We start from the raw sequence: 24,807 nt of genomic DNA, 5'->3' as shown, positions 1-24,807 counted from the left end.
CTGGGCCTCCCCAGTGGTACTGGTGCCAAAGAAGGATGGCAGCACCTGGTTCTGTGTGGACTACAGGAAATTGCATAGTCACACAGAATCAGATGCTTACCCTATGCTAAAGACAGATGAGGCCCTAGAGCAGCTGGGTGAGGCGAAGTATCTTACAACCATTGATCTAACCAAAGGTTACTGGCAGGTGCCCTTGACTCCCAGTGCTAGAGAGAAGACAGCCTTTGTGACTCCTTATGGCTTGTATGAGTTCACAAAGATGCCCTTTGGGATAGAAAATGCCCCAGTGCCTTTCCAGAGGCTGGTAGATCATATCCTAGCAGGACAGGAGGGTCTGCCCTTTCTTACCTGGATGATATTGCCATCTACAGCCATTCCTGGCAACAGCACCTTCAGCATGTCAGGAAGGTGTTGAGCAGACTACAGAGGGCAGGGTTGGCCATTAAGACCAGCAAATGTCAGGTGGGTATGGCAGAGGTCTCCTACCTGGGACATAGAGTGGGGAGTGGTAAGATGAGGCCAGAACTTGCCAAAGTAGAAGCCATTCTGACATGGCCTACACCTGTTACCAAAAAGCATGTGAGGGTATTCTTAGGGACAGCAGGGTACTACAGAAAGTTTGTCCCCAGTTATAGTACCATAGCTGCTCCCCTCACAGACCTGACAAGGAAGAACAGGCTAGATATGGTAGTATGGACCCCAGCATGTGAACAGGCATTTCAGGAGGTTAAGGAAGCTTTGGGAGGACCCCCTGTGTTAGCCAGCCCAGACTGCAGCAAAGGATTTGTTGTGCAGGTGGATACATCGAACCATGGAGTGGGGCCTGTACTTAGCCAGATTTCTTCAGAGGGAGAAGAGCATCCAGTGGTTTATCTCAGTCATATGCTCCAACCCAGGGAGGAATGCTATGCAGCTGTAGAAAAGGAATGTCTAGCCATAGTGTGGTCACTGCAGAAACTTTAGCCTTATCTGTATGGAAGAAAATTCACTGTAGTGACAGATCACAACCCCCTAACATGGTTATACAGAGCCAGCCAGCAAAATGACAAGTTGCTAAGATGGAGCCTAGGGTTACAAACATATAATATGTCAGTGCAACACCACAGTGGAATTAGCAATGTCAACGCAGATGGGCTCTCAATACAGGGAATGAGGTAAGATATACTCAGATAGACCTAACCCTCTCAAGCAACATTTCTCAAGGGTCACTTGAAAAACTAGCTTGAGTTCCCCGGGGGGGGGGGGGGGGTGAATATAGGTGAAGTCTGCCAGCCCAGCCAGATAGAATTTTGTAGATAATCCTGTTATTTGTAAATATTAATATAAGCCACAGGCCTTTTCTCTTAAATGGGAAAAATGGTGTTAAATGTGGAACTGCAAAAATGTAACAACAGTGCACTCTGCTGTAACAAAGATGATAAGTCAATTCTTTGATGTGAAAACTCGGAGCTGAGACATCTAGATAAAGGCATTCTGGCTATTGTTTTGAGGCCAGAGTTAATGGCTAGAATTTGCGTGTACACAGCACAATGCCTCAGAGATCATCCATGTGCAACTAACAACGGGCAAATCTGCAAATCAAATTGTAGCTTGCTACAGATCACCTACCATGGCCCAGGACCCCCATTCCGCATTTTTGGAGACACTGGAAAATATGAAGGTCCTACCAAATGCCCTAATATTGGGTGATTTCAATTACCCAAACATTAACTGGGAGAACTACTCAAGTACTAACTCCCTTGCCCAACGCTTCCGTGAATTTATAAACCCGAACATCCTGGATCAACTGGTCAACACCCCCACCAGAGGTGACAACATACTGGACCTGGTCATCACCAGCATGGGCGACCGGTGTTCTACACTGGAGGTCAAACCCTCACTGGTTAGATCAGACGATAGACTAATCACTCTGGATATCAACATTCCATCCCCATCCCCAATCAAGGAAACCACAGTGAAAAACTTTTCAAAAGCAAACTTCACATTACTTAAGACCGAGGTGGAAAGGTTCACAGCCCCCATGCTAAAGGACAGTGCTGTCTGAGCTGCTGAATCCCTTACAAAGGCACTCTATGAGCACCTGAAAGAATGCATGGATCATGCTATCCCAAGCAAAACCAAGATTCACTCCTCCAAGAAAAGGAAACCAGTCTGGTGGACTCCTGCCATAAACAAGCTATACAATAGAAGGAGGAAACTAGTACAGAAAAGAGTAAAATCCCAAGAAGGAAAGACATCCCTGACCAGTATCAGCAAGAAACTACAATCCCTCATAAAATCATCCAAGGCTAGCTTGAAAAGAAAAATTGCCAAGGACTTCAGAGATAACCACAAAGCGTTCTTTAGCTATGTCAAGAACCTAAGTGGAAACTCTCAGATCTTCTCTGAGTTAGTGCAGAATGGCACAAAATACACTGAATCGACTGATATTGCCAACATTCTGGCAGACAGGTTTAGTGCAAACTTCACCCCCCTCTCACCCCCTAAAGGGCCCATAACCATACCAGAAGAATGTAGAGCCCAGGCAATCACTGACACACAGATTAAAACAGCCCTATCCAAAGCCAAAAATACAGCTTCAGTGGGACCAGACAGTGTCCCAGGCTGTGTCTTACACAAGCTCCAAATGAACTAACCCCTCACCTAAACGCACTGTTCAAACTCAGCATCTCTACAGGCTACGTACCCATAGAGTGGCATACAGCAACAGTTATCCCGCTCCACAAAGGTGGAGCCACAACGGACTCCGGGAACTATCGCCCTATAAGCCTGACTAGCCTGGTCTGCAAGGCTATGGAGCACATCGTCATGGAATTCATTAACAGAGACATTGGGAACCTTCAAACATTGGACCCTACCCAATTTGGGTTTATTAAGGGCAGATCATGCCTCCTAAGCCTGGTGGACCTCTTTAAGACAGTTACCAAGGCTTTAGATGAGGGAAAGGAGATCCACATAGCCTACCTAGACCCCGCAAAGGCTTTTGACACCATTCCCCATTCTGGTATTATAGACAAACTCACCAACCTGAACATAAACCCCTACATCACGAGATGGGTTGCTAATTGGCTCACGGATAGAACCCACACAGTGAGAGTTGCAGCTCTAGGTCCGACCCTAAACCAGTTACAAGTGCCGCCCCCCAGGGCTCAGTCCTGGGACCCCTCCTCTTTGGTATATCATTCTCAGAGGTACAGGAAGCACAGGAGGACTATAGCTGATCAAGTTCACAGATGACTGCAAACTGGGGGCCATAACTGACTCTCCAGCTGATACAGACATCCTCCAAAAGTGTCTTACTGAGAGAGATACCTGGTGTCAAAATCATGGCCTCAAGCTAAATGTCAAAAAGTGCATAGTCATCCCCTTTGGAAAAAGCAAAGTACCCACGAGCTACCACATACGTGGTAGTCCCCTAAATACAGAAAATGTAATAAGGGATCTGGGGACCCAAGAAGATAGTAATCTCTCCTTTGATAATCATATTGCCAAGTTGGTTAGAAAATCATTCTATGTGGCCCACCTAATCACAAAAAGGATCCCATCTAGAACAAAAGAGGTTATTGTGCCCCTCTACTCATTACTCATCAGACCCATCATAGAGTACAATTCCCCATTTGGGATGTACCTTACAAGACACCTGCAACAGCTGAAAAGACCACAGAAGTACTTCACCAAGAGGATTACTGGCCTCAAAGAGATGCCCTATGCAGCCCGACTGAAGAAACTCCAGCTGTACTCGGTTTCATACCGCTTACTCAAAGGTGATCTCTGCCTGACATACAAGGCCATGCCACACCCAGAATTGATGGAGATGCTCCACCTAAAAAAAAACAAATCCTCAAGAGCCACACACTCTAGGGATCTAAACCTCACCACAATGATAAATAGGACGTGCTGGAGGGATAGATTCCTGTCCCAGAAACTCCCCATGCTTTGGAATAGGATTCCAATCTACATTAGGCAGAGCCCCCTCACTAACACTCTTCAAGAGAAACCTTGACAAGTGGATGGGAAAAAGAAAATTTACCACGGGGATCACTGCAGTGGCTCTGTTGGACAGAGGCACAGGGAACTAATGGCTCTGCTGGACTGAGGCACAGGGATCTAATCTAAGGGGGTGGTGAAAGGCAACACATTCTGGCTAGGCTTATAGATGCCCTCAGGCAGATAGCCTAGTACTTACCTGTGAACCTATGAACCTATGTATAATTTCTTTTATTGTTCTGGCTTCCTGGCCAGCTGCAAGATCAAGGGCTATTAATCTCTGAGAGTCTGTTAGCTTGGAACCAGAAAGAAATTATGTAATCTGAAATGAATCAGTGGTACTGTGTTATCAATTTAAGGGCAGAAAGAATGCTCTGTCTCTTGTCAGTCAGGCAGAAATTTTTTCCCTCACTCTCCCACCCAGTTACTGTTGTGTTCTTAAACATCACGGTCTTTCTAGAGACCTGCCCCTTATGTTAATTTGACCATATTTCTCATTTCCTCTCTGCTTTTACTGGCTTGTGTAAGTAAGCGCAAAATTATCATTTTGTGAAATCCCCTTCAACTATTTAAATTTATTGGACATCCTACTGTATTCCATAGTACCAGAATACAAAAGTGACCACCCCCTTTCCCTCTATCTTGCTGTTTTAAAAATAGTGACTCTGCACTAAAACCTACCTTTTTAGACTGGTAAAACTTAAGTTACCTACTTTCACATCTAACTCCTCTAGTGCACACTGCAGTGTTTAGGATAAACCATTTTTTTTCATCTTACCTTTAAGCATCCCTGTGACTAACACTTGCTCTAAAACTTGCTGGAAAGCACTGGGAAGCCTTAAACTGATACAATCACTCAACTCTCCTTGTTAATAAGGAGAAATTAATCACAGGCACTAAACAGCCTATAAGTGCAAAGTACCTTGCTAAGGTAAGGGAAAACAACTCTTGTACTTTACAAAAAAAGCACCCAACCAGGCATATCCAAGGGCCAGCTTCCGATTATTTCTCCTGTCCAGCTGGTGAATCTGGGCATACTGGGGCAATGCAGCAATTGCCTCATGTACACAGACAAACCTCTCCTCCTACCACCCAACACTACAACTTGCAAGAGATGCACTTACATAGCCAAACTGGAAGCAAGGTTCTCTCCACCCAGGATTGTACTAGACAGTCAAGAGGAGAAGGTCAATACCCACACTACACCTCAAGCAACACATAGCCCTTCTAAACCCACACCACCAACACCCTCACATAGCAACATGAAACCCTCATATGTGGAAGCCCTTAATAGTAACCTGCCCAAGCAACAAGGACCTCTGAAGCTGAAATGCAAACAAACACCAATCACAACCAAATTGTCACATAGCTCACAACACCAGTGTGCCACCCAGCAACAGCCACTAGAGCAAGACAACGTACCCAACACTTTAGTCACAGGTGACTGTATAGTCAGGCATGCTGGTGTCCCACTCACCAGACTGAACAAGGAGAAAATTACAGTTAGCTATCTGCCAGGTGCCAGGATTTGCCACATAACGCATACACTCAAGTCACTCCACACCAAGTACAAATATGACTCTGTCATTGTCCATGTTGGAGTGAATGACTTTAGACGTATTTCCCTGGACTACATGAAAAGAGACATGGAAGAGCTCTTGGATCATGTGGCCCAGGCAGGTATGACCCTATCCCTGAGTAGCATCCTGCCTTCACCCAGAATGATACCACAGTATAAGGACAAAATGATTAACTACAACAATTGGCTAAGCTTCTGGTGTCATTCAAAAGGGGATCCAGTATCTGTCTGCCTGGGACGACATGGTTGACAGACCATGATGCTTTGCCAGAGATGGTCTGCACCTGTCGCCCCTGGGATTCAGGTTACTGGGTAAAGCTCTTGCCACCCCATATAGTGCCTTTTTTAGGCAAAGTTCAAAGGACAAAATCACCACCATAACAGGTACAAGCATGTAAAATCTGAAGGTAATGCTACTCAATGCTAGAAGTCTAAACCTCAAAATGCACTCTCTCGAGGCACTCCTAAAAATGGAGAACATCGATATCTGTGCAGTAACTGAGACCTGGTTCATGGCTCCAGAGAGCACCCCTGCAATATCAGGATACAACTCTTACTGCACTTTTTGGCCACCAAACCAGGACAGAAACATTAAAGGTGGAGGAGTGCCCATGTTCATGAAGGATATTCACATCACCAGGCTAGTTGCCCAACACAATGTATCTGAAATTTTCCAGGTCCAACTAACACTAGGTAAGACTGCAATACAAATTGTAGCTTGTTGCAGATTCCCCACCATGCCCCGAGATTCTCACTACACCTTTCTAAACATACTAGAAAATATTAAGAGACAACCAAACACCCTAATACTGGGTCATTTCAACTACCCTGCCATTAACTGGGAAAACTACTCATGTATCAACACCTTTGCCCAACGGTTCTTGGAATTCATAAATTCCAATGCCCTGGAGCAACTAATTCATAGTCCCACCAGAGGCTCCAATATCCTTGACCTGGTCATTACCAACATGGGAAATCAATCCTCCACACCTATGGTCTCTCCCTCGTTGGTCAGGTCTGACTATAAGCTAATCACCCTTGACATCCACATCCCTCCCCCAGCCCTCAGTAAGGAAACCTCCTTAAAAAACTTCTCCAAAGCCAACTTCATGCTACTCAAGTCAGAAGTGACAAACTTCATGACAGCCATGCAGATGGGAACTGAAAGTTTGACTGCTGAATCCTACACTAAGGCACTGTATGTGCACATCCACTCGTGCATGCATTGTGCCATCCCAAATAGAACCAAGATGCGCTCCTCAAAAAAAAGGAAGCTAATCTGGTGGTCCCCTGCCATAAACAAACTTTACAACAAAAGGAAGAAACTGTTGCAGAAAAGAGGAAAATTCCAGGATGCAAAAATCTCCCTTACCAGCCTCAGCAAGAAGCTGAGATCCCTCATAAAATCCTCTAATGCTAGTTATGAAAATAAAATTGCCAAATATTCCAAAGGCATTCTATAGCTATGTCCTGAATCTAAATGGCAATGTTCGGCTCTGCTCTGAGCTAAAACAGAATGGCATTAAATATACTGATCCCAAGGATATTGCCAATATCCTGGCATGTTGATTCAGTGCCAACTTCACCCCCGCCTCAGCCCCTAAAGATTGCCAAATTCTGGTAATAATGGCCACACAGGTTAAAACGCACTTTCCAAAGCTAAGAATACAGCGTCCATGGGACCAGATGGCATCCTGGGCTGTGTACTACATGAACTACAAAATGAACTGGCACCTCATCTAAGTGTCACATTTAATCATATCCTCATCTCAGGCTTCGTGACCACTGAGTAGTGCACAGCTTCAATTATCCCACTCCATAAGGGGGGAATCCACTTGGATCCTAGGAACTACCACCCCATCAGTCTAATGAGCCTGATCTGCAAGCCCATGGAATGTATTATCATGGAACTTATAAACAAAGATGTTGGCAACCTTCAAACACTGGACCCCACCCAGTTTGGGTTCGTGAAGGGCTGATCTTGTCTCCTGAACCTGATTGACATCTTTGACTCAGTCTCCAGAGCTGTGGATGAGCGTAAGGCAGTCCACACAGCCTATCTGGACCACGCCAAAGCCTTTGACACCATCCCCCACTCTGGAATCATAGATAAACTTACTAAGCTGGGCATTAATCCCTACGTCACTCGATGAGTTGCCAACTGGATTACTGACAGAGCCCACACTATAAAAGTAGCCGACTCAAAATCCAGCTCCAGACAAGTGGCAAGCGGAGTACCTCAGGATTCGGTCCTGGGACCACTCTTGTTTGGAATCTACTTCTCTGATGTGCAGGCCAGCACTAAGGGACTCTGGCTAACAAAGTTCGCAGATGACTGCAAACTGGGAGCCATTACTGAATCCCCAAATGATGTGGATATTCTACAAAAGGGCCTTACATAAACAGATGCTTGGTGCCAGAGCCATGGACTCAAGCTCAATGCCAAGAAATGTATAGTTATCCCCTTTGGGAAAACAAATGTACCCATGAATGAAATAAATGGCAGTACACTAAACACTGAAAATGTGATAAAGGAATTAGAGACACAGGTTGACAGTGGTCTCACCTTCGATAACCACATAGCCACAACAGTCAGGAAATCCTTCTATGTGGCACACCTCATCACTAAGGCTTTTCATCCAGAAAAAAGGAGGTCATTGTCCCAATGTACTCATCCCTCATTAGACCAATTATAGAGTGCAATGTACCTTTTGGTATGTACCTCACAAGACATCTGCAACAACTGGAAAGACCAAACAAATTGTCTACCTGATTAATCTGGGCATCTTGGGACAATGCAGCAATTGCCTCATGTACACAGACAACCATCTCCTCCTACCACCCAACACTACGACCTGTGAGAGATGCACTTATATAGCCAAACTGGAAGCAAAGCTCTCTTTACCAAAGACAGGCCTAGACAGTCAAGAGGAGAAGGTAAACACTTGCACTGCACCACACTCATCACATAGTCCCTCAAAACCTACACCACCAAAACACACACACACAGAACCATAAAACACACACCTACATTCACAGAGGCTCTGTGTACTAATCTGCCCAAACAACAGAGACCTCCAAAGCAGAAATGCAAGCAACCTCCACCTCCCAACACAACCCAAATGACACATAGTCCACATACTCAGTGTGCCACTCAACTACAGCCCAAAAGGCATAATGTACCCAACACTCTAGTCATAGGTGACTCTATAGTCAGGCACACTGATGTTCCACTCACCAGGCTAAACAAGGAAAAAGTTACTGTCAGCTGCCTGTCAGGTGCCAGGATCTGCCACATAACGCACGCACTCAGGTCACTCCACAACAAGTACAAATATGACTCTTTCATTGTCCATGTTGGTGTGAATGACCTGAGATGTACCTCCCTGGACTACATGAAAAGAGACATGGAGGAGCTCTCTGATCATGTAGCCCAGGCTGCTATGACCCTGAGTAGCATCCTGCCCTCACCAAGAATGATACCTCAGTATAAAGAAAAAATGATCAATTTCAACAATTGGCTAAGCTTCTGGTGTCATTCAAAGGGAATCCAGTATCTGTCTGCCTGGGATGACATGCTCAACAGACCACACTGCTTTGCCAGAGATGGCCTGCACCTGTCACCCTTGGGATTCTGGATACTGGCAAAGGATCTTGCCACCCCTATAGTGACTTTTTTAGGCAAAGTTCAAATGACAAATTCACCACCGTAACAGGTACAAGCAAGCAAAATCTCAATGCTACTCAATGCTAGAAGTCTGAACCTCAAAATGCACTCACTCGAGGCACTCCTTAAAATGGAGAACATTGACATCTGTGCAGTGACAGAGACCTGGTTCAAAGCTCCAGAGAGCACCCCTGCATTACCAGGCTATAATTCATACCACACCTTTCGGCCACCAAACCCGGACCGAAACACTAAAGGTGGAGGCGTGTCCATATTCATTAAGGATATCCACACCTCCAAGCTATTTGCTCAGCATAATGCATCCGAGATTAGCCAAGTTCAACTAACTCTGGGCAAAACCGCAATCCAGATTGTAGCTTGCTACAGACCCCCCACCATGCCCCAGGATTCCCACTCCTCTTTTCTTGATACACTGGAAAATATTAAAGTACAATCCAACACTCTAATAATGGGAGATTTCAACTACCTTACCATTAACTGGGAAAACTACTCTTGTACCAACTCTTTTGCTCAACGTTTTCTGGAAATCATCAATTCCAACGCTTTGGATCAACTTATCCACACCCCCACCAGAGGCAGCAATATCCTAGACCTGGTCATCACCAACATGGGTGACCGGTGTTCCACACCAGAGGTCAGCTCCTCGTTGGTCAGATCCGACCACAAGCTAATCACCCTAGACATCCACATCCCGCTCCCACCCCCCATTAGGAAAACAACTGTAAAAAATTTCTCCAAAGCCAACTTCACACTTCTTAAGACAGAAGTGGCAAACTTCATGACACACATGCAGATGGACAATAGAGGTATGACTGCTGAATCCTACACAAATGCACTTTATAAGCACTTAAACGAGTATATGGATCGTGCTATCCCTAACAGAACCAAGATGCTATCCTCCAAAAAAAGGAAGCCAATCTGGTGGTCTTCTGACATAAACAAACTCTACAACAGAAGAAAGAAACTGTTGCAAAAAAGAGTAAAATCCCACAATTGGAGGAACTCCCTGGTCTGCCTCAGTAAGAAGCTGAGATCCCTCATAAAATCCTCCAAAGCTAGTTATGAAAACAAAATTGTCACTGATTCTAAAGACAACCACAAAGCATTCTATAGCTATGTCAAAAATCTCAATGGCAACACTCAGACCTGCTCTGAGTTACAGCACAATGACACTAAATATACAGAACCAACTGATATTGCCAACATCCTGGCAGATAGGTTCAGTGCCAACTTTACCCCCCTCTCACCTCCTTAAGGGCCCATCTTTATACCGGAAGAATGCAAAGTTCCTGTAATCACGGCTGCACAGGTAAAAACTTCACTCTCCAAAGCCAAGAACACAGCATCCATGGGACCTGACAACATCCCAGGCTGCCTTCTACATGAACTAAAGAATGAACTGGCACCCCACCTAAGTACCATGTTCAATCATAGCCTCACCTCAAGCTGTGTGCCCATTGAATGGTGCACCATGACAGTTATCCCACTCCACAAAGGGGGGGCCACAACAGACCCCAGGAACTACCGCCCCATTAGCCTGATGAACCTCGTCTGCAAGGCCATGGAATGTATCATCATGGAACTCATAAACAAAGACATTGGAGATCTCCAAACCCTGGACCCCAGTTTGGGTTTGTAAAAGGCAGATCATGTCTCTTAAACCTGATAGACATCTTTGAAGTAGTCACCAAAGCCATAGATGTGGGTAAGGTGGTTCACACAGCCTATCTAGATCTCGCCAAGGTGTTCAACACCATCCCCCACTCTGGAATTATAGATAAACTCACTAAACTAGGTATAAATCCCTATGTCACAAGATGGGTTGCCAAGTGGCGTACTGAAAGAACCCACACTGTGAAAGTAGCAGACTCCAAATCAGACTTCAGACCAGTGACAAGTGGAGTACCACAGGGTTCAGTCCTGGGTCCTCTCCTGTTTGGTATCTACTTCTCTGAAGTACAGGCCAACACAGAAGGTCTTTGGCTAACTAAATTCACAGATGACTGCAAACTAGGAGCCATAATTGAAACTCCTAACGATGTGGACGTCCTACAAAAGGGCCTCAGTGAGACAGATGCCTGGTGTCAAAGACATGGTCTCAAGCTCAATGCCAAAAAGTGCATTGTCATCCCCTTTGGTAAAAATTCTGTACCCATGAACTACCACATAGGCGGTAGTCTACTTAACACTGAAAGTGTGATAAGAGACCTTGGGACACAGGTGGACAGTAGTCTCTCCTTTGATAATCACATCACCACAGTAGTCAGGAAATCCTTCTATGTGGCACACCTCATCACAAACGGTTTCTCATCCAGGAAAAAAGAGGTCTATTGCTTCTATTATTATGAAGAATTGGTGTTTACTTACACCAGACAATCAAGGTCCTTCAGCTTTAGGGTTAAATCCTCAAGTCATTTACAAGAGAGGTTCCAACTTAAAAAGCATCCTTGAAAGGAAACCTAGACCTACCACGTTCGGGCATGTTCAAATGCAATATTTGCAGATACTGCCAATATGTGAAAGTGGGAACTTATTTTGCGATCAGAGAGAGAAAGTACAAAATCCAGGGGAGATTCAACAGTGCCAGCACACATGTGGTTTACCTGGCCCAGTGTTCTTCATGCCCGGCTTTCTATATAAGGGAAAACTGACCGGAAACTGCATGAGTGCCTATATGAACATCTATATGCAATTAAGAAAGAAAAAATGGCTAATGCACTTGCTAAACACATTACAGAGTGCCCGGGGCATGGGTTTAGCTTTACAGCTTTACAGTGATTGATAAGGTTGTGCATGATAACAGGGGGGGCCCTGTTTCCTATTTGTTGGAACTTAGAGAATTGCTTTGGCAATTGAGGTTGGAAGCATACCATTTTCCAGGCTTGAACAACATGTTGTCAGTTTCCTGTGTTTTGAAATTGAAAAGTTTGATAAGGTAGTTTTGCTATTTTATACGTTAATGTGCAAAATTATGATACATGTTTTTCAGTAGCATTTGTTTTTTAAAAAATAATTTGCACATGTATTGCTCCACCTTGGATCCAATTTATTTACCATGAAGTGAATCATTCCTTTTATTTTTTAATACATATTTCTGGCTTTTTTTTCCAAGTCAAGCCTGTTGGCTATTGACTTATTGTATCTTATATCGTTAAGGGAGTGTTTTATATTTACATATGTTTTTAAATAGTCTTATGTCTTTTTGTATGTTCTTTTTAATATATTGAAATGTTTTATTCTGACCACAGGTGGCAGTGTGGCAAAAGTAGGGAGTTATATTGTAGTATTTAAACAGGATGTGTTGAATGTGTTTATTTCCTGTTCTGAGGAAGTTGGTGAGGAGTCACCGACGAAAAGCTAAACAGAGACTTTGTGGCTTAAATAAACGTTGAGTGCAAGTTTACTTACTTGGTTTGGATATTTTTTACGGATTTTCGAATTTGGTGTGCAGATCTCTGGCTCCTCCTTGTGTAGCAGTTGGTTTTGTCTTTTTTATCGTTGAGTTGGTTTTCTTTTTTTGGATGCCATGTCGATCGCTGCACCAGTATCTACACCTTCTTCGCCATCGGCACAAGCTGGAGATTTAACCTTACTTATAAATCTTTTGACCCAAAAGGTTGAGTCATTATCCCAACGGATGGATGGTCTTATGGGAACCTCTCAGCCCTTGGCGGGCCTTTCTTCAACTCCCACACAGCCACTTGTTCAGGAGGTGGTTGGGCTGCAACAATCGCAGGCTGTAATATCAGACTTTGGCGGAAGTAACGCTATTGTTATGCCATTATCTCAGCAGAGAACAGCACAAATGGATTCTTGTGCTTTGGGGAATATGCTGAGATCTGGCCAGAATGCCCAGGGGATGATGGCCACACTGAACGCCAGTAACCTTAATGGAGTGGATCAAGGTATTTTACAGCCAGTTTTAAACAATTGGTTGAAGCGCCCATTTTGCTTCAATAATACTTCTGGAGACTCTGTTTTTGAACAGAGTAGTTCGGGGAGCATCAAATTAATTCAGAAATTAAATCTGTTTGATCAAAAATTAATTAAGCTAAGAAAGTTACAGTTAGAGGTTGCCTATTTTGGAGAATGTCAGCGTTCCAAAATAGTAACCAAAGGGCTCCGTTCATGGCAGTATCCTACAGGCCTGGAGGAAGGCTCGGCCTTTCATAAAGATTTGATTTCTCTCTTTGATAAGCATGGGTTCGAGCTCTTAAATATAATCTGCCATCATTACCAGGAGGCAGTTACCTCTCTTTCAGAGGAGCTAATTATTTTAGATGAAGCCATCAGGAAGGACATTAATTTTTCTAGATACAGATTTGATTACGATCGGATCTATACTAGTATAGACCAGCATGTTTCCAAAATAACTGCTAACAAAGTCAAAAAGTTGCAAAGGGACATTAAAGCTTATAAGGAGGGCTTAGCATATCCCAAGCCTCCTACGTCCCAAGGCAATTATTTGGGTACATTAGCTCGGCATTCAGATGATCGGAATGGAACTGAAGAAGTTAGATCTGATATGGTTAATAATGGCCATGAAGGGGGCCCTTCAGATGACCCCACTGAAAATAATTCAGTTCGAAGGAGTGACCGGATAGCTTCACTTAATAAATCGACTAATCCTCCTTTGGAAGGTGAGGGCTCAAATTTTCGGAACCCAGCCTCGTCACCCCAACCGTCTCCGGGACAGAAGTTCAAGAACAGACCCAGGAACAGGATGAACTGACTAGGATACCGGCTGGTTCTTCTAAATCGGGGCAGTCTTCCTTTAAGATAATATTCAACACCAGAAGGGACTTTAAGATCTATAATTTTTCCGGGTTTTCTTTTCCTCCACCTCTGGTTGATCTTCTGGCTAAGGGCCTATCGTTTGTAGTGGCCCGTAGGGCCAATTTGGCTAATACGTTGGTTGACTTAAAATTGTTTATGAGGAAACTGAATTTACATCTCCTATTAGGGGACCAGTGTTCTTCTCCAAAGGCCTTTTCCATTTCCAGCACCTTTAATCAACCCCTGCTTCCTTCAGTCAATGTCTTTGATCAACTATGTGACCTGGACATTTGTGCTACCCTCAAAACCAAGAAGATTGTTGGCTTCAATACTACCAAGGAGGAATTGGCTTTGCTTGAACTATTATGTCACTCAGGGGTCAGAGTGATGCAGCCGGACAAAGGGGGAGGTCTAATGGCTATGGATGTGGAGGATTATATTAAGAGAATGGAAGCTATTCTGGCCTCTGAGATGTATGATGAGGTATCTAAAAATGAGTTGAACATCAACATATCACATGTCCGTTCTTATTACGATGACATGTTTATTAATGGGGTGATAGATTTGGATGTGTTCAATTATATTTCTATATCCAACCCCAAGATTCCCACTTTATTTGGTAACCCTAAGATCCATAAGAATATGTTGGATCCCCCCCATGCACCAGTTGGTCAGTGCTAGGGGGAGCATGATGCATGATGGAGCCAAGGTTGTGGACTCTATCTTGAAAAAGTATGTCATCAGTGAGGAGCACATCTCAAAGGATTCTTGGTCTTTTTTAGGCAAAGTGAATCAGATTCCATTCAAAACCGAGAATCATTTCCTCACTATTGATGTGATAGACTTGTATTCCTCTATCCCCCACTCAGTAGCATTGGAATGGATCCAAGCAATTTTGATTTCAAAACAAGCTCCTGCCAAAGAAATATTGATGGTCAGAGAACTCTTAGTCATAGTCCTTACACGCAATTATTTCTCCTTCAACAACCGATGGTTCCATCAAAGGATAGGGGTGTCTATGGGGTCCCCTTGTGGGGCCAGCGTAGCAAATTTGGTGATGGCATTCTGGGAGAAAAAGTTTGTCTTTCCTAACCCATTATTCAAAGAGAAAGTCCTATTGTATACCAGATTTTTGGACGATATTTACATCCTTCTCCAAGGGGGGAGGGAAGTAGCAGACTCCATCCTGGAATGCTTTAATACATCTACTGAATTCCTTAGGTTCACCTCTAACTTTTCCATGGAAAAAATTGCTTATTTGGACATTGATCTGTCTAAGGATAATTACAGGGGTTGCTATATGTCCAACATCCATCGCAAACCTACTTTTTCAAACTATATTTGCACTTTGAAAGCAACCAGCCCTTTCATAAGAAGAGGACGCTAGTCAAGGGCCAACTGGTCCGGGCGGCCAGGATGGTGACACGGGACAGTGATTTCTTAAAGGAATGTGAGTTTATTAGAAACCTCTTTTTGAATAGGGGTTATCCTGGCCATCTGATTTCAGACCTCTGTAACGAGGTTAGTTGCAAGAGGGAGAATGGGGTATATCTCCTCATTTTGGGCCAGTCTATTGCAGATCAAGGTGTGCTGGTCGACGATACCTGGACTAGATCTACTTATGTCTGCAGCTTCATCACTACTTACAGTTTGGATGCGGGGGTTATTGCTTCTATTATTATGAAGAATTGGTGTTTACTTACACCAGACAATCAAGGTCCTTCAGCTTTAGGGTTAAATCCTCAAGTCATTTACAAGAGAGGTTCCAACTTAAAAAGCATCCTTGAAAGGAAGCCTAGACCTACCCAGGCACGTTCGGGCATGTTCAAATGCAATATGTGCAGATACTGCCAATATGTGAAAGCGGGAACTTATTTTGTGATCAGAGAGAGAAAGTAAAAAATCCAGGGGAGATTCAACTGTGCCAGCACACATGTGGTTTACCTGGCCCAGTGTTCTTCATGCCCGGCTTTTTATATAGGGAAAACTGACCGGAAACTGCATGAGCGCCTATATGAACATCTATATGCAATTAAGAAAGAAAAAATGGCTAATGCACTTGCTAAACACATTAGCGAGTGCCCAGGGCATGGGTTTAGCTTTACAGTGATTGATCAGGTTGTGCATGATAACAGGGGGGGCCCTGTTTCCTATTTGTTGGAACTCAGTGGATTGCTTTGGCAATTGAAGTTGGAAGCATACCATTTTCCAAGCTTGAACAACATGTTGTCAATTTCCTGTGTTTTGAAATTGAAAAGTTTGATAAGGTAGTTTTGCTATTTTATACATTAATGTGCAAAATTATGATACATGTTTTTCAGTAGCCTTTGTTTTTAAAAAAAATGTTTTCCACATGTATTGCTCCATCATGGGTCCAATTTGTTTACCATGAAGTGAATTATTTATTTTATTTTTTTTAATACATATTTCTGTCTTTTTTTTCCAAGTCAAGCCTGTTGGCTATTGACTTATTGTATCTTATATCGTTAAGGGAGTGTTTTATATTTACATATGTTTTTAAATAGTCTTATGTCTTTTTGTATGTTATTTTTAATATATTGAAATTTTATATTCCACCACAGGTGGCAGTGTGGCAAAAGTAGGGAGTTATATTGTAGTATTTAAACAGGATGTGTTGAATGTGTTTATTTCCTGTTCTGAGGAAATTGGTGAGGAGTCACGACGAAAAGCTAAACAGAGACTTTGTGGCTTAAATAAACGTTGAGTACAAGTTTACTTAATTGGTTTGGACATTTTTTACGGATTTTTGAATTTGGTGTGCAGATCCCTGGCTCCTCCTTGTGTAGCACATTACCAAAGTGGTCAGGAAATCCTTCTACATGGCACACCTCATCACAAAAGGTTTCTCATCCAGAAAAAAAGAGGTCATTGTTCCCCTCTACTCATCACTCATTAGACCCATTATAGAGTACAACGCCCCTTTTGGTATGCACCTCACAAGACATCTACAACAACTGGAAAGGCCACAAAAATACCTCACAAAGAGGATTACTGGCCTCAAACAGATGCCTTATGCAGACCGTCTCAAAAAAATCCAGCTTTACTCCGTCGCATATCGCCTACTCAGAGGCGATCTCTGCCTAACATACAAAGCTATGTCAAACCCAGAGCTGTTGGACATGCTCCACTTAAAGAAATCCCAATCCCTCCGAGCTACATGCTCTAGGGACCTAAACCTTGTCACCACAATAAACAGAACACGCTGGAGGGATAGAGTCCTGTCCCAGAGACTTCCCATACTCTGGAACAGACTACCTATTTATGTCAGAGCTCTTCATTAGCACACTTCAAGAAAAATTTTGATGATTGGATGGGTAATAGGAAATTCACCCTGGGGATCACTTCTGTGGTTCTGCTTGACAGGGGCACAGGAAAATAATTTTCTTGGGTGGCGAAAGCAAGGGTACATTTTTGGCTAGGCTTGTATAGGCCCTAGGGCCAATAGCCTAGTACCTACCTATGAACCTATGAACCTATACCTCACTAAAAGAATCACAGGCCTAAAGCAGATGCCCTATGCTGACCATCTAAAAACTCCAGCTATACTCTGCTGCATATCGCCTACTCAGAGGCAATCTCTGCTTATCATACAAGGCCATGTCAAGCCAGAGCTGTTGGACATGCTACACTTAAAGAAATCCCAATCCCTCATAGCTACACACTCCAGGGATCTAAACCTTGTCATCACAATGAACAAAACATGCTGGAGGGATAGGTTCTTGGCCCAGAGACTCCTCGTACTCTGGAATAGACTGCCCATGCATGTCAAGCTGAGCGCCTCTTTGGCTCTCTTCAAAAGGAACCTTGAGGACTGGATGGGTGATAGGAAATTCGCCCAGGGGATCACGTCAGTCATCCTGCTAGACAGGGGACCAGGGAAGTAAATATTCTGGGAAGAAATGGCCAGGAAATTGTTATGGCTAGGCTTGTATATGCCCTAGGGCCAATAGCCTAGTACCAACCTATGAACCTATGGTATAACTAGCTTCACTGCACCTCCCCCTCACATAGAACTGAACTGGCAATGATGCCAAGTTCTATACCAATGCTTTATACAAACACCTGTATAACTGCATTGACTATGCCATACCTGATAGGACCAAAACAAGCTCCTCAAGAAAGAGAAAACCTGCCTGGTGGACAACTGCCATTAACAGGCTTTATTATAAGAGGAAGAAATTGCTGTTTAAGAGTAAGAGGGAGCAAGCCCTAAACTAGGGGCATTCCCTCCTCAGCTTAAACAAGTAAATAAGACTTTTTGTGAAGTCTTCCTAAGCAAACTATGAATCCAAATTAGCTTCCTCAACTAAGGACAATCATAAGGCATTCTTTAGTTACATCTGTAACCCAAAAGGAAAGACCCAGATTTGTGCCAAATTAGTAGTTAATGATACCACATATACTGAGCTTGTGGACATAACTAACTTGTTGTCCAGCAGGTTCTGAGAAAACTTCACTCCCCTGTCCCTACCACATGTACCCCATGACATCCCTACCACCTGTCCCCTACCTTGTATCTCTAAAGAGCAGGTTGTAAGTGCACTCTCTAAGACCAAAACCACAGCATCTATGGGACCTGATAACATCCCAGGCTGTGTTCTACATGAGCTCCAACAAGAATTAGCAGCACCATTGAGTACTCTTTTCAATCATGCCCTAAGCATTGGCTTCATCCCAGGTGAAGGGTAAATGGCCACCATTATTCCCTTGCACAAAGGTGATGCTTCCACTGATCCCAAGAACTACAGACTTATTAGCCTGACTACCCTTATCTGCAAGGTCATGCAGCGAATCATCATGGACCTTATCAACAAAGATATAGGTAATCTCCAAACACTTGATCCTACTCAGTTTGGATTTGTCAAAGGGAGATCATGCCTGTTAAACCTGGTGGACATCTTTGAGACAGCCACCAAGGCACTGGACAAAATTCTGAAATCTGTGCATAAAGCCTACCTAGACTTAGCCAAGGCTTTTGACACTATCCCTCACTCAGAAATCACTGACAAACTCACCAGGCTTGGAATCAACCCTTAGAATGGCTTGCTTACTGTCTCACTGATAGAATACTATACTCAAAATAGGGGAATCAACTTCCAACAGCAGACCTGTAACCAGTGGTGTTCTACAGGGATCAGTCCTGGGACCTGTACTGTTTGGAATATATTTCTCTGAAATACAAGCAAAAACTAAAGTTCTGTGGCTGACAAAGTTTGCTGATGACTGCAAACTGAGAGTGGTCATAGAATCTCCAAATTATGTTGACATCCTACAGGAGGGTCTTACACAACCAAATGATTGGTGCCAAAGTTATGGCCTTAAACTCAATGCAGAAAACTGTATTATTTTCCTTTGTGCTAAGACCAATATTCCCGCTAACTGCCATATCAATAGCAACACCCTAAGTATGCACTCAGTGGTGAGAGACCTGGGCACACAGGTTAACAGCAGCCTTAACATTTGATTGCCATGTCTCCACAATGGTCAGAAGGGCATTCTGCATTGGTCATCTCATAAGTAAGGGCATTGCCTCCAGGAAAAAAAAAGAGTTATAACCTCCCTGTACTCTTCCCTCATCAGGCCAATAATTGAGTATGACGCTCTTTTTGGTATGTATCTTTCCAAGCACCTGCAGCAATTTGAGAGACCACAAAGGTTCTTCACAAGGAAAATTCAAAGTCTTTAGCATTTGTCCTATATGAACCATCTCAAATCAATGTTACTTTATTATTTTTCATACAGACTACTCAGAGGCAAGCTCTGCCTTGTATATAAGGCAATCTCTGACCCTGTTTTATTGGAAATGCTGCATATCCGCAAGTCAAATGGTACACGGGTTACTCGCTCTGAAGACCTTAACCTGATATATGATATTAATAGAACCTACTGCAGGGACAAATTTGTATCTCAGAGGTTACAACACCTTTGGAACAGACTGACACTTCATGTGAAATGGAACATCTCATTGGCCCTCTTCAAACACAATCTGAACAATTGGATGGGTAACCGTAAATTCACCCTGGGGGTTTCACCTGTATCCCTCTTGGCCAGGAGCAATAGGTGCTGATCATGGAAATAAGTCTAGAACTTGGCTAGGCTTGTAAGTGCCCTAGGGCCCCTAGCCTATTAACTTCCTATAATCCTATCAATAAATTAAATCTATATCTTTAGCTCTCAATGACACAAACTAGCACTAGTGTTTAGACCATGCATACACTGACTGTACCTCTCCTCTGTCCAGAAAAGTTATCAATATAATGGTAAAAAATATACAAACTTAAACAAATGCAAGTTATATAAAACAAGCTGCCAAATCAGCAGACTGGAGTAGCTCACTCTAAGTAGAACAACAGAATACATTACATTTGGATGAAGGTAAATGGCCAGGTTTAAATGACCATGCCTGTATAAGTGCATTGTTAAGTCTTAAAGCATTAGAAAGATGAAGTTGCATCTTATTGTTGGGATTGGGAAGGTGGCTTAATGGCTAAGGTGTTTACCTTACAAACACAAGGTGCAGGGTTTGAGTCTCATAAGGGATGACTGGCTAGGCTTAAAATGGCTCGCAGGGGCAGTTAGCTGAGTACTAAACTATGAACCTATAATCTTATTTTAATTTTATTTTATCACACACAATATTAAATGGTGTTCAAAAATATGTGAAGCACTTAATATGTTTTATGTTTATGTATTTATTGGTTGTTCAATTGACTATATTTAATGTATCTGGTGTTGTACTTTAGCTTTAAAAAAAGAAGGTGTCTTTATGATGTCTTTATGACGATTGTAGTGATGTACTGTTTCAAATGTTACAAATTATGCCTGGTTTTAAAACAGTTTTTTATCTGATGAAGTTCTTATGAGAAGAATGAAAGTGCTTATCCAATAAATTTGTTTACAACTTGAATATTGGACTTATTCTGTTGTTCTACTTAGAGTGAGCTACTCCAGTCCGCTGATTCAGGAGCTTTTTTTGTGTTTTGGGTTAGTTTATTGGTTTCTTTTTTATATAAAACAAGACAAAACCATGGGGGATATTAAGGGGGGAAAATTCCATGACTGTACAATAGCAAGTAGTACGATAAAATTGGAATAATGTGGGTCAACTGAGATTAGACACGCATGAGTGCTGGCAAAGTACAGTCATGCTGGGGATAGTGTTGTGTAATGAAACTTGGCAACACTGATAATGGCAGTAGACATTCTGCTGGAACAACTGCACTATGATTGATCACACAACTCAAGGGAATGGCTAGGCAGGTGGTGTGACAGACCTTGTGTATGTTCACAGGTGCACGGAAGAACTTCATAGCTGCAACAAACACAGCACAGTAAAGTTCCTAGTCATTTTAATATATAAATAGGGAGAAAATGGGGACGTAGGTCAGGCAGATATTGAGAAAGGCAAGCAGAGGAATTTAAAGATGCACAACAAGAAGGGAAGATTTGTATAGTGGAGGAAGACGGGTTTACTTTTTTGACAACAGGTGTTCATCTTTGTAAAGAAGAAAGGTAGAGTGAGAAAGTAACAATAGGCAAATGTGGACAGACAAACAGTTATACAACACAGACAAAGAGGCAACAATAGAGATACAAAGATTGACACAGGGCAGATAACTGTTGATGGGGAGGAAAGGAAGGGGATTACAATGACAGTGGAAAAAAAGGAGTCAGAATGACCTACCTGTCAAACAAGAGGGGAACCTAGCCCAGTAGAGTGTCACTTCTGCTACTGACATCATCGGTTAGTGCCAGCATTGGTGGCCTGATGGATGAGGCTGGATTGCTTTTCAACAAGTCTGTTGGCTATACAAAAAAATGATACAGAGTGACAACAATGCAAGCATCCAGTCACTCTCTCACCTCAGTCCTTACCAACCACCACACTTTGGGGCAAGTGACCTAGGTGGGCCCATCTGTAGGATGTGAAGATATGTGATGGCTGCCAGCTTAGCTAGATAGAATTTTATAGATAATTCTATGTCTTTGTAACTATTAATAAAAGCCATAGGCTTGTTCTCTTAAATGTTAGAAGACTGTATTGGATGTTGAACTGCAAAAATGTAACAATGGTGCACTCTGCTGTAAGAAAGCTGATAAGTCAAGTATTTCATAACTATTTGATCTCAAGGCTTGGAGCTGTGGTGTGTTAACCAGCAGATTTTTTCTATTGTTTTGAGACAGAGTTAATTGCTAGACTTTACATATATAATGTCTTTAATTGCTGTGGTTTCCTGACCAGGTACAAGCTTACTAAGAAATGTAAATGTAGAGTTTCTGTTAGCCTGGGAAACCAGACAATTGTTAAGAATGATGCAATCTAAAATGAGTCAGCAGGATGTATTATCAATTTAAAGGACTTTCTCAGAGACAGAGAGATAGCATTTTGGATTTTGTCTAAAGCTGACAACAACTCACCAGTACTCTGCTTTTGCTCTATATGTAAGTTTATTTAGAACTGTGATTGCTCTTAAATGTTGCTGTTGTTGTTGTGTCTTTCGGCTTTTCCCAGTTAGGGGTCGCCACAGTGGAACTCCGGACTGCTAATGATTGGTAGTAGATTTTTACATGCCGAGTTGCTAGTCCTGACGCACAACCTTCAATGAAGGTAAGCCCATTCATGCATGTCTCCACACAGAAGACACTCTAGCTGAGAATCAAACAGGACAATGTCTTACTGTGAGGCGACAACGCTACCGCAGCACCACCACAGATAGAAAATAGTAAGTTTAGTCTAGCTGTTTTCTGCATTGATGTCAGAACTATTCTACTGTATTATTTTAAGCATTTCCTGTGATCTCTGAACTCTTGACTAGCACTGTGTAGTAAGAAGTACTGTCTTGTGTTTTTATCATTTATTATTAAATATTTTTAAACCTTTCAACTGTGGCTGTTTTGTGTAGAGATAATTTAAGCTCTAGAGTACATTGCACGTATATAGTGATACTGTCCAAGCCACTCCAATAGCTTTAGCCCTGGGTCACACTTCCTATTTGGATAATAATATTGCACAGTAATAATTAGACACCCTTTAGTAAGGGCCTTATTAGTAGGTGAAACAGTTCAGAGAACGGAACCAGGAACAAGAGTTATAACCACGAAGCTGAGCCACCAACTTTAAATAAATCCAAACTGGTCTTTTATTGTACGAGAACAAAACACTGATACCACGTATCACAAGCGCTTTCGCTCAGATGTTCCGAGCTTTTTCAAGTTTATTAGTAGGTGATATTAGTGGTTGGTGGCAATGATTTCTACCTTATAGCCTGGCAGAGAAGGGGGAGTAGCTGGAGAACCTGTGCCAGCCTTCTCCAGGATTGTCTGTGTCATTGTATATAACTCATATATCAAAGTGTGTGTGTGTGTGTGTGTGTGTGTGTGTGTGTGTGTGTGTGTGTGTGTGTGTGTGTGTGTGTGTGTGTGTGTGTGTATGTATCATCTACTTGGGCAGGGACATGAAACACTGGTTGGACAGAGAGGGTGCTGGAGGTTTTAGCTTGACCATTAGGCTGAGACCTGTACCTTATAGCTGTACCAGTGGGGAGTCTTATTGGGGATCTGGAGAGAAAGGGAGAAACCAGCCGCAGACTGACTGTGATCTCTGTGTGCTCTTAAGGGAAATTGTACTTTACTGTGTGTGTATTTGTTATTCTTACCAATGTGGATGCCCCTCACTGGTGTTAGTGCTTAGGATTGAGGCTCCTTGATTACTGGGCCAGTGCATGGGTGTCACTTAGGGATATTTTCCCCTGTCCCGAGAGTTGGCCACAGACAATACCAGTGAGCAGTCCAGGTCCTCTTCCATAGGGTGACCTTCATCATTCTCCACAAAGGAATGTCTGGAAACAACTGAGGACTCATCCATAGGCTTAATGGCCACTGCAGAACACAGGGGACAATGCACACCACAGACTGCACTGTGGCTGATCCTGCAGAAAAAAAAAATAAAGCAAGAAAAAAAGAAAGAAACAAAAATACAACAAATGAGTAGTGTGTGTGTGTGTGTGTGTGTGTGTGTGTGTGTGTGTGTGTGTGTGTGTGTGTGTGTGTGTGTGTGTGTGTGTGTGTGTGTGTGTGTGTGTGTGTGTGTGTGTGTGTGTGTGTGTGTGTGTGTGTGTGTGTGTGTGTGTGTGTGTGAGTGTCTGTGTGTATGTTACAGATTATTACAATAGTAAATTACTGTAATATACTACATTTGCATGGAAAGCCTGTGTAGCCTCCTCTGACAAGCCACCCTATTTTGTAGTATCTAATAAGATATTGGAAAACATGAAACAACCAGTACTGTCCACAGCATATACTTAATAACAGGAGGTAATTAGAGCTGCAAGTGTTATACCTAATATGCAGTGTCAATCTAAGAACAACATCCTTAAAGTAGTAACTTGGCTGCCTCTCCCTGGGCTCTTCTTCTTGCTGGTGGAGAAACTGTAGTTGGTACCTTTACAGCTCACTATAGGTTTGCCTGGACTGCTCTCTAGAGTGAATAATGCTAGTGGCATCACTGTACACCCTGGCATATTCTTACTTATACTCCTCACTCACATCTTCCAAGAATAAGTTCTCCAGGCACTATCTAATGTCAACAACACTACAGCTAGATAACAAACCAAGTTGCCTAGTGGTCTGCCTGAGATGTAGTAAGCCTCACCCCTACAAAAGCTGTTCAACATCAACCTCAAAATAATCATCCCCTTGCACAAGTGTGAGTCTTCAATGGACCCAGGTAATTATATATCCATAAGCCTGACTGTCT

The sequence above is a fragment of the Protopterus annectens genome, chromosome 7.part1 (assembly GCF_019279795.1).
Source record: "Protopterus annectens isolate FY-2018-M chromosome 7.part1, PAN1.0, whole genome shotgun sequence".
In the NCBI taxonomy this organism is placed as follows: Eukaryota; Metazoa; Chordata; order Ceratodontiformes; family Protopteridae; genus Protopterus; species Protopterus annectens.
The sequence above is the reverse complement of the archived record's forward strand: the minus strand, read 5'-3'. Positions refer to the sequence as shown.